Source organism: Taudactylus pleione, unplaced genomic scaffold (assembly GCF_031769625.1).
Source record: "Taudactylus pleione unplaced genomic scaffold, aTauple2 ptg000100l, whole genome shotgun sequence".
In the NCBI taxonomy this organism is placed as follows: Eukaryota; Metazoa; Chordata; class Amphibia; order Anura; family Myobatrachidae; genus Taudactylus; species Taudactylus pleione.
Window position 1 is genome coordinate 136,734 of NW_028284502.1, and position 25,065 is coordinate 161,798.

A 25,065-nucleotide genomic window follows, 5' to 3' on the forward strand; every position below is an offset into this window, starting at 1 on the left:
TTGCTTAAAGAACATTTATTTTACTTTAAATGTAGCCTATTTTTGTAAACTACTTCACCATCATGTTGATCCATCACAAATGAAAAAAAATCATAACATACCAATATGGCCAATGACATGACGTCTACTATAACAGTAATGGTAGATTTTCACTAAATGTGTGCTATGTATGTCTTTAATGAAATGCATTGTTCATTGAAGAAGATTTCTTAATTGAATTAGTTTATTTTTGACATTTGAGTGTCAGCTTCACTTATGAAGCATTATTTGCAAAAATTTAATTTCCAAGCAAACAATTCCAAACCGACGAGGATGGGATTTGAACCCATGCGTGCAGAGCACAATAGATTTGCAGTCCATCACCTTAACCACTCGGCCACCTCGTCTTTTTTGCACAAATCTAGAAGGGTTTTCTGACACCTCTTGTCATACTTTAAATCAATTCTTTACACATTGTTGGTTGTGTTCTCAGCAATATCACAGGCTTGTTAGCAAGTCCACTTTCAAGTGAGCCTTTGCTTAAAGAACATTTATTTTGCTTTAAACGTAACCTATATTTGTGAACTACTACACCATCATGTTGATCCATCACAAATGACAAAAAAATCATAACATACACATCTGGCCAATGACATGACTTCTACTATAACAGTAATGGTAGATTTTCACTAAAAGTGGGCTATGTATGTCTTTAATGAAAAGCATTGTTCATTGAAGTAGATTTCTTAATTGAACTAGTTTATTTTTGACAATGGATTGTGCACTGCATGCATGGGTTCAAATCCCATCCTCATCGGTTTGGAATTGCTTGCTTGGATATGGAATTTTTGCAAATAATGCTTCATAAGTGAAGTGAATTGAAGTCCATCGCCTTAACCATTCGGCCACCTCATCTTTCTGGCACAAATAAAGAAGGGTTTTCTGACACCACTTGTCATATTTTAAATCAATTCTTTATACATTGTTGGTTGTGTTCTCTGCAATATCAAAGGCTTGTTAGCAAGTCCACTTTCAAGTGAGCCTTTGCTTAAAGAACATTTATTTTACTTTAAACGTAACCTATATTTGTGAACTACTACACTATCATGTTGATCCATCACAAATGACAAAAAATCATAACATACACATCTAGCCAATGACATGACTTCTACTATAACAGTAATGGTAGATTTTCACTAAATGTGTGCTATGTATGTCTTTAATGAAAAGCATTGTTCATTGAAGTAGATTTCTTAATTGAACTAGTTTATTTTTGACATTTGAGTGTCAGCTTCACTTATGAAGCATTATTTGCAAAAATTCCTTTTCCAAGCAAACAATTCCAAACCGATGAAGATGGGATTTGAACCCAAGCGTGCAAAGCACAATGGATTAGCAGTCCATCGCATTAACCACTCGGCCACCTCTTCTTTCTAGCACAAATAAAGAACGGTTTTCTGACACCATTTGTCATATTTTAAATCAATTCTTTATACATTGTTGGTTGTGTTCTCAGCAATATCACAGGCTTGTTAGCAAGTCCACTTTCAAGTGAACCTTTGCTTAAAGAACATTTATTTTACTTTAAATGTAACCTATATTTGTGAACTACTACACCATCATGTAGATCCATCACAAATGACAAAAAATCATAACATACACATCTGGCCAATGACATGACTTCTACTATAACAGTAATGTTAGATTTTCACTAAATGTGTTCTATGTATGTCTTTAATGAAAAGCATTGTTCATTGAAGTAGATTTCTTAATTGAACTAGTTAATTTTCACATTTGAGTGTCAGCTTCACATATGAAGCATTATTTGAAAAAATTCCATTTCCAAGCATACAATTCCAAACCGACAAGGATGGGATTTGAACTCATGCGTGCAGAGCACAATGGATTAGTAGTCCATCGCCTTAACCACTCGGCCACCTCGTCTTTCTGGCACAAGTAGAGAAGGGTTTTCTGACACCACTTGTCATATTTTAAATCAAATCTTTATACATTGTTGGTTGTGTTCTCAGCAATATCACTGGCTTGTTAGCAAGTCCACTTTCAAGTGAGCCTTTGCTTAAAGAACATTTATTTTACTTAAAATGTAACCTATATTTGTAAACTACTTCACCATCATGTTGATCCATCACAAATGATAAAAAATCAAAACATACACATCTGGCCAATGACATTACTTCTACTATAAGAGTAATGGTAGATTTTCACTAAATGTGTGCTATGTATGTCTTTAATGAAAAGCATTGTTCATTGAAGTAGATTTCTTAATTGAACTAGTTTATTTTTGACATTTGAGTGTCAGCTTCACTTATGAAGCATTATTTGCAAAAATTCAATTTCCAAGCAAACAAATCCAAACCGATGAAGATGGGATTTGAACACAAGTGTGCAAAGCACAATGGATTAACAGTCCATCGCCTTAACCACTCGGCCACCTCGTCTTTCTGGCACAAATAATGAAGGGTTTTCTGACACCACTTGTCATATTTTAAATCAATTATTTATACATTGTTGGTTCTGTTCTCAGCAATATCACAGGCTTGTTAGCAAGTCCACTTTCAAGTGAGCCTTTGCTTAAAGAACATTTATTTTACTTTAAACGTAACCTATATTTGTGAACTACTACACCATCATGTTGATCCATCACAAATGACAAAAAATCATAACATACACATCTGGCCAATGACATGACTTCTACTATAACAGTAATGTTAGATTTTCACTAAATGTGTTCTATGTATGTCTTTAATGAAAAGCATTGTTCATTGAAGTAGATTTCTTAATTGAACTAGTTTATTTTTGACATTTGAGTGTCAGCTTCACTTATGAAGCATTATTTGCAAAAATTAAATTTCCAAGCAATCAAATTCAAAGTCGACGAGGATGGGATTTGAACCCATGTGTGCAGAGCACAATGGATTAGCAGTCCATCGCCTTAACCACTTGGCCACCTCATCTTTCTGGCACAAGTAGAGAAGGGTTTTCTGACACCACTTGTCATATTTTAAATCAATTCTTTATACATTGTTGGTTGTGTTCTCAGCAATATCACAGGCATGTTAGCAAGTCCAGTTTCAAGTGAGCCTTTGCATAAAGAACATTTATTTTACTTTAAACGTAACCTATATTTGTGAACTACTACACCATCATGTAGATCCATCACAAATGACAAAAAATCATAACATACACATCTGGCCAATGACATGACTTCTACTATAACAGTAATGTTAGATTTTCACTAAATGTGTTCTATGTATGTCTTTAATGAAAAGCATTGTTCATTGAAGTAGATTTCTTAATTGAACTAGTTTATTTTTAACATTTGAGTGTCAGCTTCACATATGAAGCATTATTTGCAAAAATTCCATTTCCAAGTAAACAATTCCAAACCAACGAGGATGGGATATGAACCCATGCGTGCAGAGCACAATGGATTGTGCTCAGCATGCATGGGTTCAAATCCCATCCTCGTCGGTTTGGAATTGTTTGCTTAGAAATTGAATTTTTGCAAATAATTCTTCATAAGTGAAGTGAAGTCCATCGCCTTAACCACTCGGCCACCTCATCTTTCTGGCATAAATAAAGAAGGGTTTTCTGACACCACTTGTCATATTTTAAATTAAATCTTTATACAGTGTTGGTTGTGTTCTCAGCAATATCACAGGCTTGTTAGCAAGTCCAGTTTCAAGTGAGCCTTTGCTTAAAGAACATTTATTTTACTTTAAATGTAGCCTATTTTTGTAAACTACTTCACCATCATGTTGATCCATCACAAATGACAAAAAATCATAACATACCAATATGGCCAATGACATGACGTCTACTATAACAGTAATGGTAGATTTTCACTAAATGTGTGCTATGTATGTCTTTAATGAAATGCATTGTTCATTGAAGAAGATTTCTTAATTGAATTAGTTTATTTTTGACATTTGAGTGTCAGCTTCACTTATGAAGCATTATTTGCAAAAATTAAATTTCCAAGCAAACAATTCCAAACCGACGAGGATGGGATTTGAACCCATGCGTGCAGAGCACAATAGATTTGCAGTCCATCACCTTAACCACTCGGCCACCTCGTCTTTTTTGCACAAATCTAGAAGGGTTTTCTGACACCTCTTGTCATACTTTAAATCAATTCTTTACACATTGTTGGTTGTGTTCTCAGCAATATCACAGGCTTGTTAGCAAGTCCACTTTCAAGTGAGCCTTTGCTTAAAGAACATTTATTTTGCTTTAAACGTAACCTATATTTGTGAACTACTACACCATCATGTAGATCCATCACAAATGACAAAAAATCATAACATACACATCTGGCCAATGACATGACTTCTACTATAACAGTAATGGTAGATTTTCACTAAAAGTGGGCTATGTATGTCTTTAATGAAAAGCATTGTTCATTGAAGTAGATTTCTTAATTGAACTAGTTTATTTTTGACAATGGATTGTGCACTGCATGCATGGGTTCAAATCCCATCCTCATCGGTTTGGAATTGCTTGCTTGGATATGGAATTTTTGCAAATAATGCTTCATAAGTGAAGTGAATTGAAGTCCATCGCCTTAACCATTCGGCCACCTCATCTTTCTGGCACAAATAAAGAAGGGTTTTCTGACACCACTTGTCATATTTTAAATCAATTCTTTATACATTGTTGGTTGTGTTCTCTGCAATATCAAAGGCTTGTTAGCAAGTCCACTTTCAAGTGAGCCTTTGCTTAAAGAACATTTATTTTACTTTAAACGTAACCTATATTTGTGAACTACTACACTATCATGTTGATCCATCACAAATGACAAAAAATCATAACATACACATCTAGCCAATGACATGACTTCTACTATAACAGTAATGGTAGATTTTCACTAAATGTGTGCTATGTATGTCTTTAATGAAAAGCATTGTTCATTGAAGTAGATTTCTTAATTGAACTAGTTTATTTTTGACATTTGAGTGTCAGCTTCACTTATGAAGCATTATTTGCAAAAATTCCTTTTCCAAGCAAACAATTCCAAACCGATGAAGATGGGATTTGAACCCAAGCGTGCAAAGCACAATGGATTAGCAGTCCATCGCCTTAACCACTCGGCCACCTCGTCTTTCTAGCACAAATAAAGAACGGTTTTCTGACACCATTTGTCATATTTTAAATCAATTCTTTATACATTGTTGGTTGTGTTCTCAGCAATATCACAGGCTTGTTAGCAAGTCCACTTTCAAGTGAACCTTTGCTTAAAGAACATTTATTTTACTTTAAATGTAACCTATATTTGTGAACTACTACACCATCATGTAGATCCATCACAAATGACAAAAAATCATAACATACACATCTGGCCAATGACATGACTTCTACTATAACAGTAATGTTAGATTTTCACTAAATGTGTTCTATGTATGTCTTTAATGAAAAGCATTGTTCATTGAAGTAGATTTCTTAATTGAACTAGTTAATTTTCACATTTGAGTGTCAGCTTCACATATGAAGCATTATTTGAAAAAATTCCATTTCCAAGCAAACAATTCCAAACCGACGAGGATGGGATATGAACCCATGCGTGCAGAGCACAATGGATTGTGCTCAGCATGCATGGGTTCAAATCCCATCCTCGTCGGTTTGGAATTGTTTGCTTAGAAATGGAATTTTTGCAAATAATGCTTCATAAGTGAAGTGAAGTCCATCGCCTTAACCACTCGGCCACCTCATCTTTCTGGCACAAATAATGAAGGGTTTTCTGACACCACTTGTCATATTTTAAATTAAATCTTTATACATTGTTGGTTGTGTTCTCAGCAATATCACAGGCTTGTTAGCAAGTCCAGTTTCAAGTGAGCCTTTGCTTAAAGAACATTTATTTTACTTTAAATGTAGCCTATATTTGAAAACTACTTCACCATCATGTTGATTCATCACAAATGACAAAAAATCATAACATACCAATATGGCCAATGACATGACGTCTACTATAACAGTAATGGTAGATTTTCACTAAATGTGTGCTATGTATGTCTTTAATGAAATGCATTGTTCATTGAAGAAGATTTCTTAATTGAATTAGTTTATTTTTGACATTTGAGTGTCAGCTTCACTTATGAAGCATTATTTGCAAAAATTTAATTTCCAAGCAAACAATTCCAAACCGACGAGGATGGGATTTGAACCCATGTGTGCAGAGCACAATAGATTAGCAGTCCATCATCTTAACCACTCGGCCACCTCGTCTTTTTTGCACAAATCTAGAAGGGTTTTCTGACACCTCTTGTCATACTTTAAATCAATTCTTTACACATTGTTGGTTGTGTTCTCAGCAATATCACAGGATTGTTAGCAAGTCCACTTTCAAGAGAGCCTTTGCTTAAAGAACATTTATTTTGCTTTAAACGTAACCTATATTTGTGAACTACTACACCATCATGTTGATCCATCACAAATGACAAAAAAATCATAACATACACATCTGGCCAATGACATGACTTCTACTATAACAGTAATGGTAGATTTTCACTAAAAGTGGGCTATGTATGTCTTTAATGAAAAGCATTGTTCATTGAAGTAGATTTCTTAATTGAACTAGTTTATTTTTGACAATGGATTGTGCTCTGCATGCATAGGTTCAAATCCCATCCTCATCGGTTTGGAATTGCTTGCTTGGATATGGAATTTTTGCAAATAATGCTTCATAAGTGAAGTGAATTGAAGTCCATCGCCTTAACCATTCGGCCACCTCATCTTTCTGGCACAAATAAAGAAGGGTTTTCAGACACCACTTGTCATATTTTAAATCAATTCTTTATACATTGTTGGTTGTGTTCTCTGCAATATCAAAGGCTTGTTAGCAAGTCCACTTTCAAGTGAGCCTTTGCTTAAAGAACATTTATTTTACTTTAAACGTAACCTATATTTGTGAACTACTGCACTATCATGTTGATCCATCACAAACGACAAAAAATCATAACATACACATCTAGCCAATGACATGACTTCTACTATAACAGTAATGGTAGATTTTCACTAAATGTGTTCTATGTATGTCTTTAATGAAAAGCATTGTTCATTGAAGTAGATTTCTTAATTGAATTAGTTTATTTTTGACATTTGAGTGTCAGCTTCACTTATGAAGCATTATTTGCAAAAATTCCATTTCCAAGCAAACGAGGATGGGATTTGAACCCATGCACGCAGAGCACAATGGATTAGTAGTCCATCGCCTTAACCACTCGGCCACCTCTTCTTTCTGACACAAATAAAATATGAGATATGGTAAGAACTTACCCTTGTTATCTCTATTTCTACGAAGTCCATAGGATTCCACAGGATACCTTGGGGTATAGGTGTGACGTCAGTCGCAGGGCACCAAAGAGTTAAGCTTTCAGCCTCCCAGGATGCACTAGGTCCCCCTCCTATACCCCGCCCCCGGGCCAAGGCACCTCAGTTAGTTACCAAGCCATAGGCCGGAGGAGGAGAAGGAAGAGAGAGAACAAAGATCTGGACACATACAAGAATCACATTCTCACCAGAGGGAGACGGAAAACCGGTGACCAGAGCAAAGCCCATCTGCAGCACAGGTGCGACAGGGCGGGAGTCCTGTGGAACCCTATGGACTTCGTAGAAATAGAGATAACAAGGGTAAGTTCTTACCATATCTCATATTTTCTACTTCAGGGTCCATAGGGTATCCACAGGATACCTTGGGGATGTCCCAAAGCAGTATCCTTTAAGGGTGGGGATGCTCCTGTGCAGAAAGGAGAATCCGCTGCCCGAAGGAAGCATCCTGAGAGGCGAAGGTGTCAAACCTGTAATACCTCACGAAGGTATGGACAGAAGACCACGTAGCAGCCTTGCAGATCTGAACTGCCAAGGCACCACATCGAGCTGCCCACGAAGGACCCACAGACCTAGTGGAATGAGCCTTCAGAGAAGGAGGGACCGGTAGGCCTTCATGAAGATAAGCTTCAGAAATAGCCATACGGATCCAGGCTGCCAAAGTTTGCTTTGAAGCAGGCCAACCCTTTTTACGGAAGCCATAGAGGACAAACAAAGCGTCCGACTTCCTAAACGAAGAAGTGTGGTCAACATAAGTCCTTAAGGCCCGCACAACATCCAAAGAGGCCTCACCCACGGAAAGACCCGGTGAGTTAAAGGCCGGAACAACTATTTCCTCGTTAACATGAAACTGGGAAACAACTTTGGGAAGAAACTCGGGCCGAGTGCGGAGCACTGCCCTGTTCCCATAAAAAACCAAGAAAGGGGGTCTACAAGAAAGAGCCCCTAACTCAGAAACACGTCTGGCCGAAGCAATGGCCAGAAGGAAAACAGTCTTAGCTGTTAGCCATTTAAGATCCACTGAGCCCAGTGGTTCAAACGGCGGTCCTTGGAGAGCCCTCAGGACCACAGCCAAATCCCAAGGTGCCACAGGTGGAACAAAGGGCGGCTGAATGCGGAGAACACCCTGCATAAAGGTGCGCACATCCGGGATTGTAGCAATCCTACGGTGAAACCAGACAGATAGGGCCGAAACCTGTACCTTCAAAGAAGCAAGGCGAAGCCCATGATCTAGTCCCGCTTGCAGGAAGGCGAGAATCCGAGACAGACGAAACTCCCGCGGTGCATAACCTCTCGGTCGACACCACTGGAAGAACGTATGCCACATGCGATGGTATATCCTCGCGGAAGACGGTTTCCGAGCTCGTAACATGGTACGCACCACAGAGCTGGAAAACCCCCGGGACCTCAGCATGGCCGTCTCAACAGCCACGCCGTCAAAGACAGCCGAGTCAGGTCCGGGTGAAGGCAAGGACCCTGAGACAGAAGGTCCGGTCGTAGCGGCAACCGCAGAGGACTGTCCACGGACAGACCCTGAAGGTCTGAGAACCAGTGCCGTCTGGGCCACGCGGGAGCTATCATCAGGAGCGTCCCTCCTTCCTGTTTGAATTTCCGGATTACCCGTGGAAGAAGGGAGACCGGAGGGAACAGGTATGCGAACCGGAACGTCCACCGGACGGACAGAGCATCCACCAGAGACGCCCCTTCGTCTCTTGTGCGAGACCCGTACACCGGCAACTTGTTGTTGTGCCGGGACGCCATGAGGTCGATTTCTGGAAGACCCCACCTGTCCACCAGTAGTTGAAAAACGTCCGGGTGCAGGGACCATTCCCTCGGATGAACGTCCTGGCGACTTAGAAAGTCCGCCTCCCAATTTAGCACTCCCGGGATGAAGACCGCTGATATGGCCGGAAGATTGCGCTCCGCCCAAACCAGGATCCGAGAGACCTCTACGAGAGCCACCCGACTGCGAGTTCCTCCTTGCCTGTTTATGTAGGCCACGGTGGTAGCGTTGTCCGACTGGACCTGCACCGGGCGACCCTGGAGAAACCGCTGTGCCTGCTGGAGAGCATTGAAGACCGCACGGAGTTCCAAGATATTTATTGGAAGCTCCGCTTCTGTCGGCGTCCACCTGCCCTGGAACAAGTGTGGACCCGAAACTGCTCCCCAGCCCCGAAGACTGGCGTCCGTTGTCAACAGGACCCAATTTGGAACCCAGAACGGACGTCCCTTGTTGAGGTGGGTCGTCTGTAACCACCACGCAAGGGACAGGCGAACCTCCTGGGTGAGCACAATCATCTGGGACTTCAGAGACTGAGTCAGCCCATTCCACTTGGACAGGATCAGGTGCTGCAGAGGTCTGGAGTGAAACTGGGCGTATTCCACCATGTCGAACACCGACACCATGGAGCCCAGTAACCTCATCGCCGAGTGTAAGGACACCCGGCGGCTGTGCAGGCAACTGCGCACCCTTGACTGTAAAGCAGAGATCTTGTCCTCCATCACGAAGATCCTTTGCTGTCCCGAGTCCAATAAGGCTCCAAGATGCAGAATCCTCCGAGACGGGATTAGAGTGGACTTCTGCCAGTTGATTAGCCAGCCGTGCCGTTGCAGCAGTGCAATGGTCAGGTCCAAGTGGCGTAACAGGAGCTCTGGAGATCCTGCCACCAATAACAGGTCGTCCAAATACGGCAACATGCGGACTCCCTGCAGCCGCAGAGAAGCCGCCATGACCGCCATCACCTTGGTGAAAACACGTGGTGCTGTTGCCAGGCCAAAAGGTAACGCCCGAAACTGGAAGTGGTCGCTGTGGATTGCAAACCTGAGGAACTGTTGATGGCGCAAAAGAATAGGGACATGCAGGTAAGCGTCCTGTATGTCCAATGACACCAAGTAGTCCCCAGGTTCCAGCGCCAGAATGATGGACCGTAGGGTCTCCATCCGAAACTTCGGGACCCGCAAAGACTTGTTGAGTGCTTTGAGGTTGAGAATCGGACGATATGACCCATTGGGTTTCTGTACCAAAAATAGATTTGAATAGAAACCCTGGCCCCTCTGGGAGAATGGAACAGCCACTATAACTCCAGCCTGGAGCATAGTGTGCAATACCTTCCGCAGCTCCGTAGCCTTGTTCCGGTCTGATGGGAGACCCGTGGTGAAGAAGCGAGCCGGGGGTCTGTGCCGGAAGGAGAGGGCGTATCCGTGGGAAACCACCTCCAGAACCCAAGTGTCTGTCGTAGTGGTCGACCAACACTGGGCGAACTGTAGCAGGTGGCCTCCCACCCTGGGATCCCCCAAAGGGAGGCCCGGACCGTCAGGCCGCAGGCTTGTCATCTGGCTTGGGGGCCGGACGTCTGGTACTCCATGCCTGCTTCCGGGGCTTGACCGATTTCTTAGGGCCAGCCTGTCGAGGAAACGACTGTGGTTTGGGCCTGCCCTGGGCCCTAGATGACCGAAAGGACGATGGTCCCGAACCAGAAGGAGCAGCGGCCGACGGGAGACAAGCAGATTTGGCTGCCGCCAGCGTGGCCACAATCTTATCCAGATCCGGACCGAAGAGAACTTCTCCGGTAAACGGCAACGCTTCCAGACCTTTCTTGGAATCTGCGTCCGCCTTCCAGGATCACAGCCACAAGGTGCGACGAGCAGCCACCGCTGCTGAAGAAATTCTAGACACCAGAGTACTAATGTCTAGAGCCGCCTCGTTGATGTAGGTGGCCGAATCACGGAGATTGCCAATCAACTCCGCCTGTTCGGCCGGACAGTCGGATTCAAAAGAAGCCTCTAATGAATCCGCCCAGTGCTCCATCGCTCTGGCAACCCAGCAAATGGCCATAGCCGGCCGTGCTGCCCCCCCTGCAAGGGAATAAGCGGACTTCAGGCAGATTTCTACCTTGCGGTCCGTAGCATCCTTAAGGGAGGACATGGATGGCATCGGCAATGTGGCACTACGGACAAGACGGGTCACGTGAGAATCCACCTGTGGAGGGGATTCCCACTTAGCAAAATAATTATCCGCGAACGGATAAGCCACCACCAGGCGTCTCTGCGGCTGGTATCTTTTGCCAGGTTGTTTCCACGCCTCCTCTAAATGGTCCACCAACTGACCCGAAAGAGGAAAGACTGTGGCATCGCCCTTCACATCTTTGAAAAAGGCATACTTAGATTTAGCCGCTGGGGGAACTTCGTCCTCAATCACCAAGGCTGTGTGGACCGCCCGAATAAGTCCAGGAATATATACTTTGGACTTAGCATCAGCGTCCTTAGTATGGAGAGGTTCCTGATCGTAAGGATCCAGAATCTCCCCATCATCAGACGTCCCTTCGTCATCCTCATAAGGAGCGGACAGAGACGCCACCGGCCTTTTATGAGGCCGCATCACAGACTCCCCTTGCAACACATCCGACAAGTGCTGTACAGAACTCGTCAGGGAGTTAACCCACGCTGGCTCCTGAGAACCCGGGAGCGGGGAAATAGGGAGACTGTGGGGTACCACCAATTGTCGTGGGAACCCCTGCATGGGTGACGACACCACAGACTGCTGGGACAAACCCATCGGAGTAAACGCGGGCTGCGGAGCTAACTGGCCCACTAAAGCTGTTAACGCCTGAGCGAAACAAGCCCAGGGCGGCTCCTGTACCGGTGCTGTAACCGTAATAGGCCGCGCCATGGACAAACACTGCCGGCAAAGGCCCTCCGCGCTACCCTCCCCCTCCGCTAACAGTACTTTGCACGTGGTACACTGTAGCCGGAGGGGAAAATCACTTTCAGACATGATGGCACCACGTATGTGACCTCTCTCACCAATTAAGTATTAAATAGGCGAGAGACCACCCTGCAGCACCGCACCGCAAGGGCTTTAGCAGAAGAACAGGGACAGTAATAAAGCTGACAGTTTAGAGAAGAAAAGTTACAGGCAGCGCTAGCACAGTCACATACAATGCAGAGAAATAACAATTCCTGCACTAACAGCGCTGATTACACAACTACACAGACACTGGGCCTGGTAGGACACAGCGCTGCATACAGACCTGAGCCACAGCGGAGGAGAGGTATGCGGGGGGACCCAGACCACGATGCTTCCGTCCAGCGCTTCCAGCAGCGTTCACCATGCGTTCTGGAGAAGATGGCCGCCGAGGAGCAGAGAGGAGGCTGGCCTGGGGGAGGAGCGCTGCCACAGGACCAGTCGGCAGCATGCAGAGAGGGCTGTGTGCAGCGGGGGAGGCGCCGGCTGTGAGACAGGGAAGACGCGCTCCCCTGGCATGCATTTAACCCCTGGGACGCCGCAGCGCTACCGCTCTGCTGCGGTCCGCTGTCCCAGGGGGTAGAGGAAGCGCAGGTTGGTCGCTTGGCTCCACGCTGCAGCCAGTCCCCAGGGAGCCCCCTGCCTGGGGACTTAGGACCATGTGATCAGCGGGGACCCACCGCGGGACCCCGCTGCTTACCTCTGTCCCCCTTGAATCCGGCCATGGTCCGGAGCATCTGGGGTCACCGCTAGCTGTGACCCCAGACGCCCACCAGCATCCCCGGATCAGTACCGGCGTTCTGGTACCGGCGGAGTGTAGGGAAGACAGCATGGACGTCAGGACTGACAGTCCATGCTGTTCATCCAGATGTGCAGCCACAGCTGCATGAAGAAAAAGCTTCAGGGGCTCTTCTAGCCCCCACTCCAACAGGTGCACCCGACTCCGGCCGGGCACCAAACTAAACTGAGGTGCCTTGGCCCGGGGGCGGGGTATAGGAGGGGGACCTAGTGCATCCTGGGAGGCTGAAAGCTTAACTCTTTGGTGCCCTGCGACTGACGTCACACCTATACCCCAAGGTATCCTGTGGATACCCTATGGACCCTGAAGTAGAAAGAAGGGTTTTCTGACACCACTTGTCATATTTTAAATCAATTCTTTATACATTGTTGGTTGTGTTCCCATAAATATCACAGGCTTGTTAGCAAGTCCACTTTCAAGTGAGCCTTTGCTTAAAGAACATTTATTTTACTTTAAACGTAACCTTTATTTGTGAACTACTACACCATCATGTTGATCCATCACAAACGACAAAACATCATAACATTCACATCTGGCCAATGACATGACTTCTACTATAACAGTAATGGTAGATTTTTACTAAATGTGTGCTATGTATGACTTTAATGAAAAGCATTGTTCATTGAAGTAGATTTCTTAATTGAACTAGTTTATTTTTGACAGTTGAGTGTCAGCTTCACTTATGAAGCATTATTTGCAAAAATTCAATTTCCAAGCAAACAATTCCAAACCGACGACGATGGGATTTGAACCAATGCGTGCAGCGCACAATGCATTGTGCTCTGCATGCATGGGTTCAAATCCCATCCTCGTCGGATTGGAATTGCTTGCTTGGATATGGAATTTTTGCAAATAATGCTTCATAAGTGAAGTGAAGTCCATCGCCTTAACCACTCGGCCACGTCGTCTTTCTGGCACAAATAAAGAAGGGATTTCTGACACCACTTGTCATATTTTAAATCAATTCTTTATACATTGTTGGTTGTGTTCTCAGCAATATCACAGGCTTGTTAGCAAGTCCACTTTCAAGTGAGCCTTTGCTTAAAGAACATTTATTTTACTTTAAACGTAACCTATATTTGTGAGCTACTACACCATCATGTTGATCCATCACAAACGACAAATAATAATAACATACCAATATGGCCAATGACATGACGTCTACTATAACAGTAATGGTAGATTTTCACTAAATGTGTGCTATGTATGTCTTTAATGAAAAGCATTGTTCATTGAAGTAGATTTCTTAATTGAATTAGTTTATTTTTGACATTTGAGTGTCAGCTTCACTTATGAAGCATTATTTGCAAAAATGTAATTTCCAAGCAAACAATTCCAAACCGACGAGGATGGGATTTGAACCCATGAGTGCAGAGCACAATGGATTAGCAGTCCATCGCCTTAACCACTCGGCCACCTCATCTTTTTTGCACAAATCAAGAAGGGTTTTCTGACACCTCTTGTCATACTTTAAATCAATTCTTTACACATTGTTGGTTGTGTTCTCAGCAATATCACAGGCTTGTTAGCAAGTCCACTTTCAAGTGAGCCTTTGCTTAAAGAACATTTATTTCGCTTTAAACGTAACCTATATTTGTGAACTACTACACCATCATGTTGATCCATCACAAATGACAAAAAAATCATAACATACACATCTGGCCAATGACATGACTTCTACTATAACAGTAATGGTAGATTTTCACTAAAAGTGGGCTATGTATGTCTTTAATGAAAAGCATTGTTCATTGAAGTAGATTTCTTAATTGAACTAGTTTATTTTTGACAATGGATTGTGCTCTGCATGCATGGGTTCAAATCTCATCCTCATCGGTTTGGAATTGCTTGCTTGGATATGGAATTTTTGCAAATAATGCTTCATAAGTGAAGTGAATTGAAGTCCATCACCTTAACCACTCGCCCACCTCATCTTTCTTGCACAAATAAAGAAGGGTTTTCTGACACCACTTGTCATATTTTAAATCAATTATTTATACATTGTTGGTTGTGTCCTCAGCAATATCACTGGCTTGTTAGCAAGTCCACTTTCAAGTGAGCCTTTGCTTAAAGAACATTTATTTTACTTAAAATGTAACCTATATTTGTAAACTACTTCACCATCATGTTGATCCATCACAAATGATAAAAAATCATAACATACACATCTGGCCAATGACATTACTTCTACTATAAGAGTAATGGTAGATTTTCACTAAAAGTGGGCTATGTATGTCTTTAATGAAAAGCATTGTTTATTGAAGTAGATTTCTTAATTGAACTAGTTTATTTTTGACAATGGATTGTGCACTGCATGCATGGGTTCAAATCCCATCCTCATCGGTTTGGAATTGCTTGCTTGGATATGGAATTTTTGCAAATAATGCTTCATAAGTGAAGTGAATTGAAGTCCATCGCCTTAACCATTCGGCCACCTCATCTTTCTGGCACAAATAAAGAAGGGTTTTCTGACACCACTTGTCATATTTTAAATCAATTCTTTATACATTGTTGGTTGTGTTCTCTGCAATATCAAAGGCTTGTTAGCAAGTCCACATTCAAGTGAGCCTTTGCTTAAAGAACATTTATTTTACTTTAAACGTAACCTTTATTTGTGAACTACTACACCATCATGTTGATCCATCACAAACGACAAAACATCATAACATGCACATCTGGCCAATGACATGACTTCTACTATAACAGTAATGGTAGATTTTTACTAAATGTGTGCTATATATGACTTTAAAGAAAAGCATTGTTCATTGAAGTAGATTTCTTAATTGAACTAGTTTATTTTTGACATTTGAGTGTCAGCTTCACTTATGAAGCATTATTTGCAAAAATTCCTTTTCCAAGCAAACAATTCCAAACCGATGAAGATGGGATTCGAACCCAAGCGTGCAAAGCACAATGGATTAGCAGTCCATCGCCTTAACCACTCGGCCACCTCGTCTTTCTAGCACAAATAAAGAACGGTTTTCTGACACCATTTGTCATATTTTAAATCAATTCTTTATACATTGTTGGTTGTGTTCTCAGCAATATCACAGGCTTGTTAGCAAGTCCACTTTCAAGTGAACCTTTGCTTAAAGAACATTTATTTTACTTTAAACGTAACCTATATTTGTGAACTACTACACCATCATGTAGATCCATCACAAATGACAAAAAATCATAACATACACATCTGGCCAATGACATGACTTCTACTATAACAGTAATGTTAGATTTTCACTAAATGTGTTCTATGTATGTCTTTAATGAAAAGCATTGTTCATTGAAGTAGATTTCTTAATTGAACTAGTTTATTTTTCACATTTGAGTGTCAGCTTCACATATGAAGCATTATTTGAAAAAATTCCATGTCCAAGCAAACAATTCCAAACCAACGAGGATGGGATATGAACCCATGCGTGCAGAGCACAATGGATTGTGCTCAGCATGCATGGGTTCAAATCCCATCCTCGTCGGTTTGGAATTGTTTGCTTAGAAATGGAATTTTTGCAAATAATGCTTCATAAGTGAAGTGAAGTCCATCGCCTTAACCACTCGGCCACCTCATCTTTCTGGCACAAATAAAGAAGGGTTTTCTGACACCACTTGTCATATTTTAAATTAAATCTTTATACATTGTTGGTTGTGTTCTCAGCAATATCACAGGCTTGTTAGCAAGTCCAGTTTCAAGTGAGCCTTTGCTTAAAGAACATTTATTTTACTTTAAATGTAGCCTATATTTGAAAACTACTTCACCATCATGTTGATCCATCACAAATGACAAAAAATCATAACATACCAATATGGCCAATGACATGACGTCTACTATAACAGTAATGGTAGATTTTCACTAAATGTGTGCTATGTATGTCTTTAATGAAATGCATTGTTCATTGAAGAAGATTTCTTAATTGAATTAGTTTATTTTTGACATTTGAGTGTCAGCTTCACTTATGAAGCATTATTTGCAAAAATTTAATTTCCAAGCAAACAATTCCAAACCGACGAGGATGGGATTTGAACCCATGCGTGCAGAGCACAATAGATTAGCAGTCCATCACCTTAACCACTCGGCCACCTCATCTTTTTTGCACAAATCTAGAAGGGTTTTCTGACACCTCTTGTCATACTTTAAATCAATTCTTTACACATTGTTGGTTGTGTTCTCAGCAATATCACAGGCTTGTTAGCAAGTCCACTTTCAAGTGAGCCTTTGCTTAAAGAACATTTATTTCGCTTTAAACGTAACCTATATTTGTGAACTACTACACCATCATGTTGATCCATCACAAATGACAAAAAAATCATAACATACACATCTGGCCAATGACATGACTTCTACTATAACATTAATGGTAGATTTTCACTAAAAGTGGGCTATGTATGTCTTTAATGAAAAGCATTGTTCATTGAAGTAGATTTCTTAATTGAACTAGTTTATTTTTGACAATGGATTGTGCTCTGCATGCATGGGTTCAAATCTCATCCTCATCGGTTTGGAATTGCTTGCTTGGATATGGAATTTTTGCAAATAATGCTTCATAAGTGAAGTGAATTGAAGTCCATCGCCTTAACCACTCGCCCACCTCATCTTTCTGGCACAAATAAAGAAGGGTTTTCTGACACCACTTGTCATATTTTAAATCAATTCTTTATACATTGTTGGTTGTGTTCTCAGCAATATCACAGGATTGTTAGCAAGTCCACTTTCAAGTGAGCCTTTGCTTAAAGAACATTTATTTTACTTAAAATGTAACCTATATTTGTAAACTACTTCACCATCATGTTGATCCATCACAAATGATAAAAAATCATAACATACACATCTGGCCAATGACATTACTTCTACTATAAGAGTAATGGTAGATTTTCACTAAATGTGTGCTATGTATGTCTTTAATGAAAAGCATTGTTCATTGAAGTAGATTTCTTAATTGAACTAGTTTATTTTTGACATTTGAGTGTCAGCTTCACTTATGAAGCATTATTTGCAAAAATTCCATTTCCAAGCAAACAAATCCAAACCGATGAAGATGGGATTTGAACACAAGTGTGCAAAGCACAATATGGATTTGCAGTCGATCGCCTTAACCACTCGGCCACCTCGTCTTTCTAGCACAAATAAAGAACGGTTTTCTGACACCATTTGTCATATTTTAAATCAATTCTTTATACATTGTTGGTTGTGTTCTCAGCAATATCACAGGCTTGTTAGCAAGTCCACTTTCAAGTGAATCTTTGCTTAAAGAACATTTATTTTACTTTAAACGTAACCTATATTTGTGAACTACTACACCATCATGTAGATCCATCACAAATGACAAAAAATCATAACATACACATCTGGCCAATGACATGACTTCTACTATAACAGTAATGTTAGATTTTCACTAAATGTGTTCTATGTATGTCTTTAATGAAAAGCATTGTTCATTGAAGTAGATTTCTTAATAGAACTAGTTTATTTTTCACATTTGAGTGTCAGCTTCACATATGAAGCATTATTTGCAAAAATTCCATTTCCAAGCAAACAATTCCAAACCAACGAGTATGGGATATGAACCCATGCGTGCAGAGCACAATGGATTGTGCTCAGCATGCATGGGTTCAAATCCCATCCTCGTCGGTTTGGAATTGTTTGCTTAGAAATGGAATTTTTGCAAATAATACTTCATAAGTGAAGTGAAGTCCATCGCCTTAACCACTCGGCCACCTCATCTTTCTGGCACAAATAAAGAAGGGTTTTCTGACACCACTTGTCATATTTTAAATTAAATCTTTATACATTGTTGGTTGTGTTCTCAGCAATATCACAGGCTTGTTAGCAAGTCCAGTTTCAAGTGAGCCTTTGCTTAAAGAACATTTATTTTACTTTAAATGTAGCCTATTTTTGTAAACTACTTCACCATCATGTTGATCCGTCACAAATGACAAAAAATCATAACATACCAATATGGCCAATGACATGACGTCTACTATAACAGTAATGGTAGATTTTCACTAAATGTGTGCTATGTATGTCTTTAATGAAATGCATTGTTCATTGAAGAAGATTTCTTAATTGAATTAGTTTATTTTTGACATTTGAGTGTCAGCTTCACTTATGAAGCATTATTTGCAAAAATTTAATTTCCAAGCAAACAATTCCAAACCGACGAGGATGGGATTTGAACCCATGCGTGCAGAGCACAATAGATTAGCAGTCCATCACCTTAACCACTCGGCCACCTCGTCTTTTTTGCACAAATCTAGAAGGGTTTTCTGACACCTCTTGTCATACTTTAAATCAATTCTTTACACATTGTTGGTTGTGTTCTCAGCAATATCACAGGCTTGTTAGCAAGTCCACTTTCAAGTGAGCCTTTGCTTAAAGAACATTTATTTTGCTTTAAACGTAACCTATATTTGTGAACTACTACACCATCATGTTGATGCATCACAAATGACAAAAAAATCATAACATACACATCTGGCCAATGACATGACTTCTACTATAACAGTAATGGTAGATTTTCACTAAAAGTGGGCTATGTATGTCTTTAATGAAAAGCATTGTTCATTGAAGTAGATTTCTTAATTGAACTAGTTTATTTTTGACAATGGATTGTGCACTGCATGCATGGGTTCAAATCCCATCCTCATCGGTTTGGAATTGCTTGCTTGGATATGGAATTTTTGCAAATAATGCTTCATAAGTGAAGTAAATTGAAGTCCATCGCCTTAACCATTCGGCCACCTCATCTTTCTGGCACAAATAAAGAAGGGTTTTCTGACACCACTTGTCATATTTTAAATCAATTCTTTATACATTGTTGGTTGTGTTCTCTGCAATATCAAAGGCTTGTTAGCAAGTCCACTTTCAAGTGAGCCTTTGCTTAAAGAACATTTATTTTACTTTAAACGTAACCTATATTTGTGAACTACTACACTATCATGTTGATCCATCACAAACGACAAAAAATCATAACATACACATCTAGCCAATGACATGACTTCTACTATAACAGTAATGGTAGATTTTCACTAAATGTGTGCTATGTATGTCTTTAACGAAAAGCATTGTTCATTGAAGTAGATTTCTTAATTGAACTAGTTTATTTTTAACATTTGAGTGTCAGCTTCACTTATGAAGCATTATTTGCAAAAATTCCTTTTCCAAGCAAACAATTCCAAACCGACGAGGATGGGATTTGAACCCATGCGTGCAGAGCACAATGGATTAGCAGTCCATCACCTTAACCACTCGGCCACCTCATCTTTTTTGCACAAATCAAGAAGGGTTTTCTGACACCTCTTGTCATACTTTAAATCAATTCTTTACACATTGTTGGTTGTGTTCTCAGCAATATCACAGGCTTGTTAGCAAGTCCACTTTCAAGTGAGCCTTTGCTTAAAGAACATTTATTTTGCTTTAAACGTAACCTATATTTGTGAACTACTACACCAGCATTTTGATCCATCACAAATGACAAAAAAATCATAACATACACATCTGGCCAATGACATGACTTCTACTATAACAGTAATGGTAGATTTTCACTAAAAGTGGGCTATGTATGTCTTTAATGAAAAGCATTGTTCATTGAAGTAGATTTCTTAATTGAACTAGTTTATTTTTGACAATGGATTGTGCACTGCATGCATGGGTTCAAATCCCATCCTCATCGGTTTGGAATTGCTTGCTTGGATATGGAATTGTTGCAAATAATGCTTCATAAGTGAAGTGAATTGAAGTCCATCGCCTTAACCATTCGGCCACCTCATCTTTCAGGCACAAATAAAGAAGGGTTTTCTGACACCACTTGTCATATTTTAAATCAATTCTTTATACATTGTTGGTTGTGTTCTCTGCAATATCAAAGGCTTGTTAGCAAGTCCACTTTCAAGTGAGCCTTTGCTTAAAGAACATTTATTTTACTTTAAACGTAACCTATATTTGTGAACTACTACACTATCATGTTGATCCATCACAAACGACAAAAAATCATAACATACACATCTAGCCAATGACATGACTTCTACTATAACAGTAATGGTAGATTTTCACTAAATGTGTGCTATGTATCTCTTTAATGAAAAGCATTGTTCATTGAAGTAGATTTCTTAATTGAACTAGTTTATTTTTGACATTTGAGTGTCAGCTTCACTTATGAAGCATTATTTGCAAAAATTCCTTTTCCAAGCAAACAATTCCAAACCGATGAAGATGGGATTCGAACCCAAGCGTGCAAAACACAATGGATTAGCAGTCCATCGCCTTAACCACTCGGCCACCTCGTATTTCTAGCACAAATAAAGAACGGTTTTCTGACACCATTTGTCATATTTTAAATCAATTCTTTATACATTGTTGGTTGTGTTCTCAGCAATATCACAGGCTTGTTAGCAAGTCCACTTTCAAGTGAACCTTTGCTTAAAGAACATTTATTTTACTTTAAACGTAACCTATATTTGTGAACTACTACACCATCATGTAGATCCATCACAAATGACAAAAAATCATAACATACACATCTGGCCAATGACATGACTTCTACTATACAGTAATGTTAGATTTTCACTAAATGTGTTCTATGTATGTCTGTAATGAAAAGCATTGTTCATTGAAGTAGATTTCTTAATTGAACTAGTTTATTTTTCACATTTGAGTGTCAGCTTCACATATGAAGCATTATTTGAAAAAATTCCATTTCCAAGCAAACAATTCCAAACCGACGAGGATGGGATATGAACCCATGCGTGCAGAGCACAATGGATTGTGCTCAGCATGCATGGGTTCAAATACCATCCTCGTCGGTTTGGAATTGTTTGCTTAGAAATGGAATTTTTGCAAATAATGCTTCATAAGTGAAGTGAAGTCCATCGCCTTAACCACTCGGCCACCTCATCTTTCTGGCACAAATAATGAAGGGTTTTCTGACACCACTTGTCATATTTTAAATTAAATCTTTATACATTGTTGGTTGTGTTCTCAGCAATATCACAGGCTTGTTAGCAAGTCCAGTTTCAAGTGAGCCTTTGCTTAAAGAACATTTATTTTACTTTAAATGTAGCCTATATTTGAAACCTACTTCACCATCATGTTGATCCATCACAAATGACAAAAAATCATAACATACCAATATGGCCAATGACATGACGTCTACTATAACAGTAATGGTAGATTTTCACTAAATGTGTGCTATGTATGTCTTTAATGAAATGCATTGTTCATTGAAGAAGATTTCTTAATTGAATTAGTTTATTTTTGACATTTGAGTGTCAGCTTCACTTATGAAGCATTATTTGCAAAAATTTAATTTCCAAGCAAACAATTCCAAACCGACGAGGATGGGATTTGAACCCATGCGTGCAGAGCACAATAGATTAGCAGTCCATCACCTTAACCACTCGGCCACCTCGTCTTTTTTGCACAAATCTAGAAGGGTTTTCTGACACCTCTTGTCATACTTTAAATCAATTCTTTACACATTGTTGGTTGTGTTCTCAGCAATATCACAGGCTTGTTAGCAAGTCCACTTTCAAGTGAACCTTTGCTTAAAGAACATTTATTTTACTTTAAACGTAACCTATATTTGTGAACTACTACACCATCATGTAGATCCATCACAAATGACAAAAAATCATAACATACACATCTGGCCAATGACATGACTTCTACTATAACAGTAATGTTAGATTTTCACTAAATGTGTTCTATGTATGTCTTTAATGAAAAGCATTGTTCATTGAAGTAGATTTCTTAATTGAACTATTTATTTTTCACATTTGAGAGTCAGCTTCACATATGAAGCATTATTTGAAAAAATTCCATTTCCAAGCAAACAATTCCAAACCAACGAGGATGGGATATGAACCCATGCGTGCAGAGCACAATGGATTGTGCTCAGCATGCATGGGTTCAAATCCCATCCTCGTCGGTTTGGAATTGTTTGCTTAGAAATGGAATTTTTGCAAATAATGCTTCATAAGTGAAGTGAAGTCCATCGCCTTAACCACTCGGCCACCTCATCTTTCTGGCACAAATAATGAAGGGTTTTCTGACACCACTTGTCATATTTTAAATTAAATCTTTATACATTGTTGGTTGTGTTCTCAGCAATATCACAGGCTTGTTAGCAAGTCCAGTTTCAAGTGAGCCTTTGCTTAAAGAACATTTATTTTACTTTAAATGTAGCCTATATTTGAAAACTACTTCACCATCATGTTGATCCATCACAAATGACAAAAAATCATAACATACCAATATGGCCAATGACATGACGTCTACTATAACAGTAATGGTAGATTTTCACTAAATGTGTGCTATGTATGTCTTTAATGAAATGCATTGTTCATTGAAGAAGATTTCTTAATTGAATTAGTTTATTTTTGACATTTGAGTGTCAGCTTCACTTATGAAGCATTATTTGCAAAAATTTAATTTTCAAGCAAACAATTCCAAACCGACGAGGATGGGATTTGAACCCATGCGTGCAGAGCACAATAGATTAGCAGTCCATCACCTTAACCACTCGGCCACCTCGTCTTTTTTGCACAAATCTAGAAGGGTTTTCTGACACCTCTTGTCATACTTTAAATCAATTCTTTACACATTGTTGGTTGTGTTCTCAGCAATATCACAGGATTGTTAGCAAGTCCACTTTCAAGTGAGCCTTTGCTTAAAGAACATTTATTTTGCTTTAAACGTAACCTATATTTGTGAACTACTACACCATCATGTTGATCCATCACAAATGACAAAAAAATCATAACATACACATCTGGCCAATGACATGACTTCTACTATAACAGTAATGGTAGATTTTCACTAAAAGTGGGCTATGTATGTCTTTAATGAAAAGCATTGTTCATTGAAGTAGATTTCTTAATTGAACTGGTTTATTTTTGACAATGGATTGTGCTCTGCATGCATGGGTTCAAATCCCATCCTCATCGGTTTGGAATTGCTTGCTTGGATATGGAATTTTTGCAAATAATGCTTCATAAGTGAAGTGAATTGAAGTCCATCGCCTTAACCATTCGGCCACCTCATCTTTCTGGCACAAATAAAGAAGGGTTTTCTGACACCACTTGTCATATTTTAAATCAATTCTTTATACATTGTTGGTTGTGTTCTCTGCAATTTCAAAGGCTTGTTAGCAAGTCAACTTTCAAGTGAGCCTTTGCTTAAAGAACATTTATTTTACTTTAAACGTAACCTATATTTGTGAACTACTGCACCATCATGTTGATCCATCACAAACGACAAAACATCATAACATTCACATCTGGCCAATGACATGACTTCTACTATAACAGTAATGGTAGATTTTTACTAAATGTGTGCTATGTATGACTTTAATGAAAAGCATTGTTCATTGAAGTAGATTTCTTAATTGAACTAGTTTATTTTTGACATTTGAGTGTCAGCTTCACTTATGAAGCATTATTTGCAAAAATTCAATTTCCAAGCAAACAATTCCAAACCGACGACGATGGGATTTGAACCAATGCGTGCAGCGCACAATGCATTGTGCTCTGCATGCATGGGTTCAAATCCCATCCTCGTCGGATTGGAATTGCTTGCTTGGATATGGAATTTTTGCAAATAATGCTTCATAAGTGAAGTGAAGTCCATCGCCTTAACCACTCGGCCACGTCGTCTTTCTGGCACAAATAAAGAAGGGATTTCTGACACCACTTGTCATATTTTAAATCAATTCTTTATACATTGTTGGTTGTGTTCTCAGCAATATCACAGGCTTGTTAGCAAGTCCACTTTCAAGTGAGCCTTTGCTTAAAGAACATTTATTTTACTTTAAACGTAACCTAGATTTGTGAGCTACTACACCATCATGTTGATCCATCACAAACGACAAATAATAATAACATACCAATATGGCCAATGACATGACGTCTACTATAACAGTAATGGTAGATTTTCACTAAATGTGTGCTATGTATGTCTTTAATGAAAAGCATTGTTCATTGAAGTAGATTTCTTAATTGAATTAGTTTATTTTTGACATTTGAGTGTCAGCTTCACTTATGAAGCATTATTTGCAAAAATTTAATTTCCAAGCAAACAATTCCAAACCGACGAGGATGGGATTTGAACCCATGCGTGTAGAGCACAATGGATTAGCAGTCCATCGCCTTAACCACTCGGCCACCTCATCTTTTTTGCACAAATCAAGAAGGGTTTTCTGACACCTCTTGT

General features: G+C 39.9%; 9 non-coding genes across 9 annotated transcripts; all 9 read right to left on the reverse strand.

Annotated features, from left to right (window-relative positions):
- Positions 1-304: 304 nt before the first annotated feature.
- On the reverse strand, positions 305-386 carry TRNAC-GCA (transfer RNA cysteine (anticodon GCA)). The gene has a single exon. It is a non-coding gene; the product is annotated as a tRNA-Cys (tRNA).
- A 1,455-nt stretch (positions 387-1,841) lies between these two features.
- TRNAS-ACU (transfer RNA serine (anticodon ACU)) lies at positions 1,842-1,923 on the reverse strand. The gene has a single exon. It is a non-coding gene; the product is annotated as a tRNA-Ser (tRNA).
- Positions 1,924-3,997: 2,074 nt separating this feature from the next.
- TRNAC-GCA (transfer RNA cysteine (anticodon GCA)) lies at positions 3,998-4,079 on the reverse strand. Its single transcript has one exon. It is a non-coding gene; the product is annotated as a tRNA-Cys (tRNA).
- Positions 4,080-7,152: 3,073 nt separating this feature from the next.
- Positions 7,153-7,234, reverse strand: TRNAS-ACU (transfer RNA serine (anticodon ACU)). Its single transcript has one exon. It is a non-coding gene; the product is annotated as a tRNA-Ser (tRNA).
- Positions 7,235-14,210: 6,976 nt separating this feature from the next.
- TRNAS-GCU (transfer RNA serine (anticodon GCU)) lies at positions 14,211-14,292 on the reverse strand. Its single transcript has one exon. It is a non-coding gene; the product is annotated as a tRNA-Ser (tRNA).
- A 4,723-nt stretch (positions 14,293-19,015) lies between these two features.
- On the reverse strand, positions 19,016-19,097 carry TRNAS-GCU (transfer RNA serine (anticodon GCU)). The gene has a single exon. It is a non-coding gene; the product is annotated as a tRNA-Ser (tRNA).
- Positions 19,098-20,038: 941 nt separating this feature from the next.
- TRNAS-GCU (transfer RNA serine (anticodon GCU)) lies at positions 20,039-20,120 on the reverse strand. The gene has a single exon. It is a non-coding gene; the product is annotated as a tRNA-Ser (tRNA).
- Positions 20,121-22,185: 2,065 nt separating this feature from the next.
- TRNAS-GCU (transfer RNA serine (anticodon GCU)) lies at positions 22,186-22,267 on the reverse strand. The gene has a single exon. It is a non-coding gene; the product is annotated as a tRNA-Ser (tRNA).
- A 1,042-nt stretch (positions 22,268-23,309) lies between these two features.
- TRNAS-GCU (transfer RNA serine (anticodon GCU)) lies at positions 23,310-23,391 on the reverse strand. Its single transcript has one exon. It is a non-coding gene; the product is annotated as a tRNA-Ser (tRNA).
- Between the last annotated feature and the right edge of the window lie 1,674 nt (positions 23,392-25,065).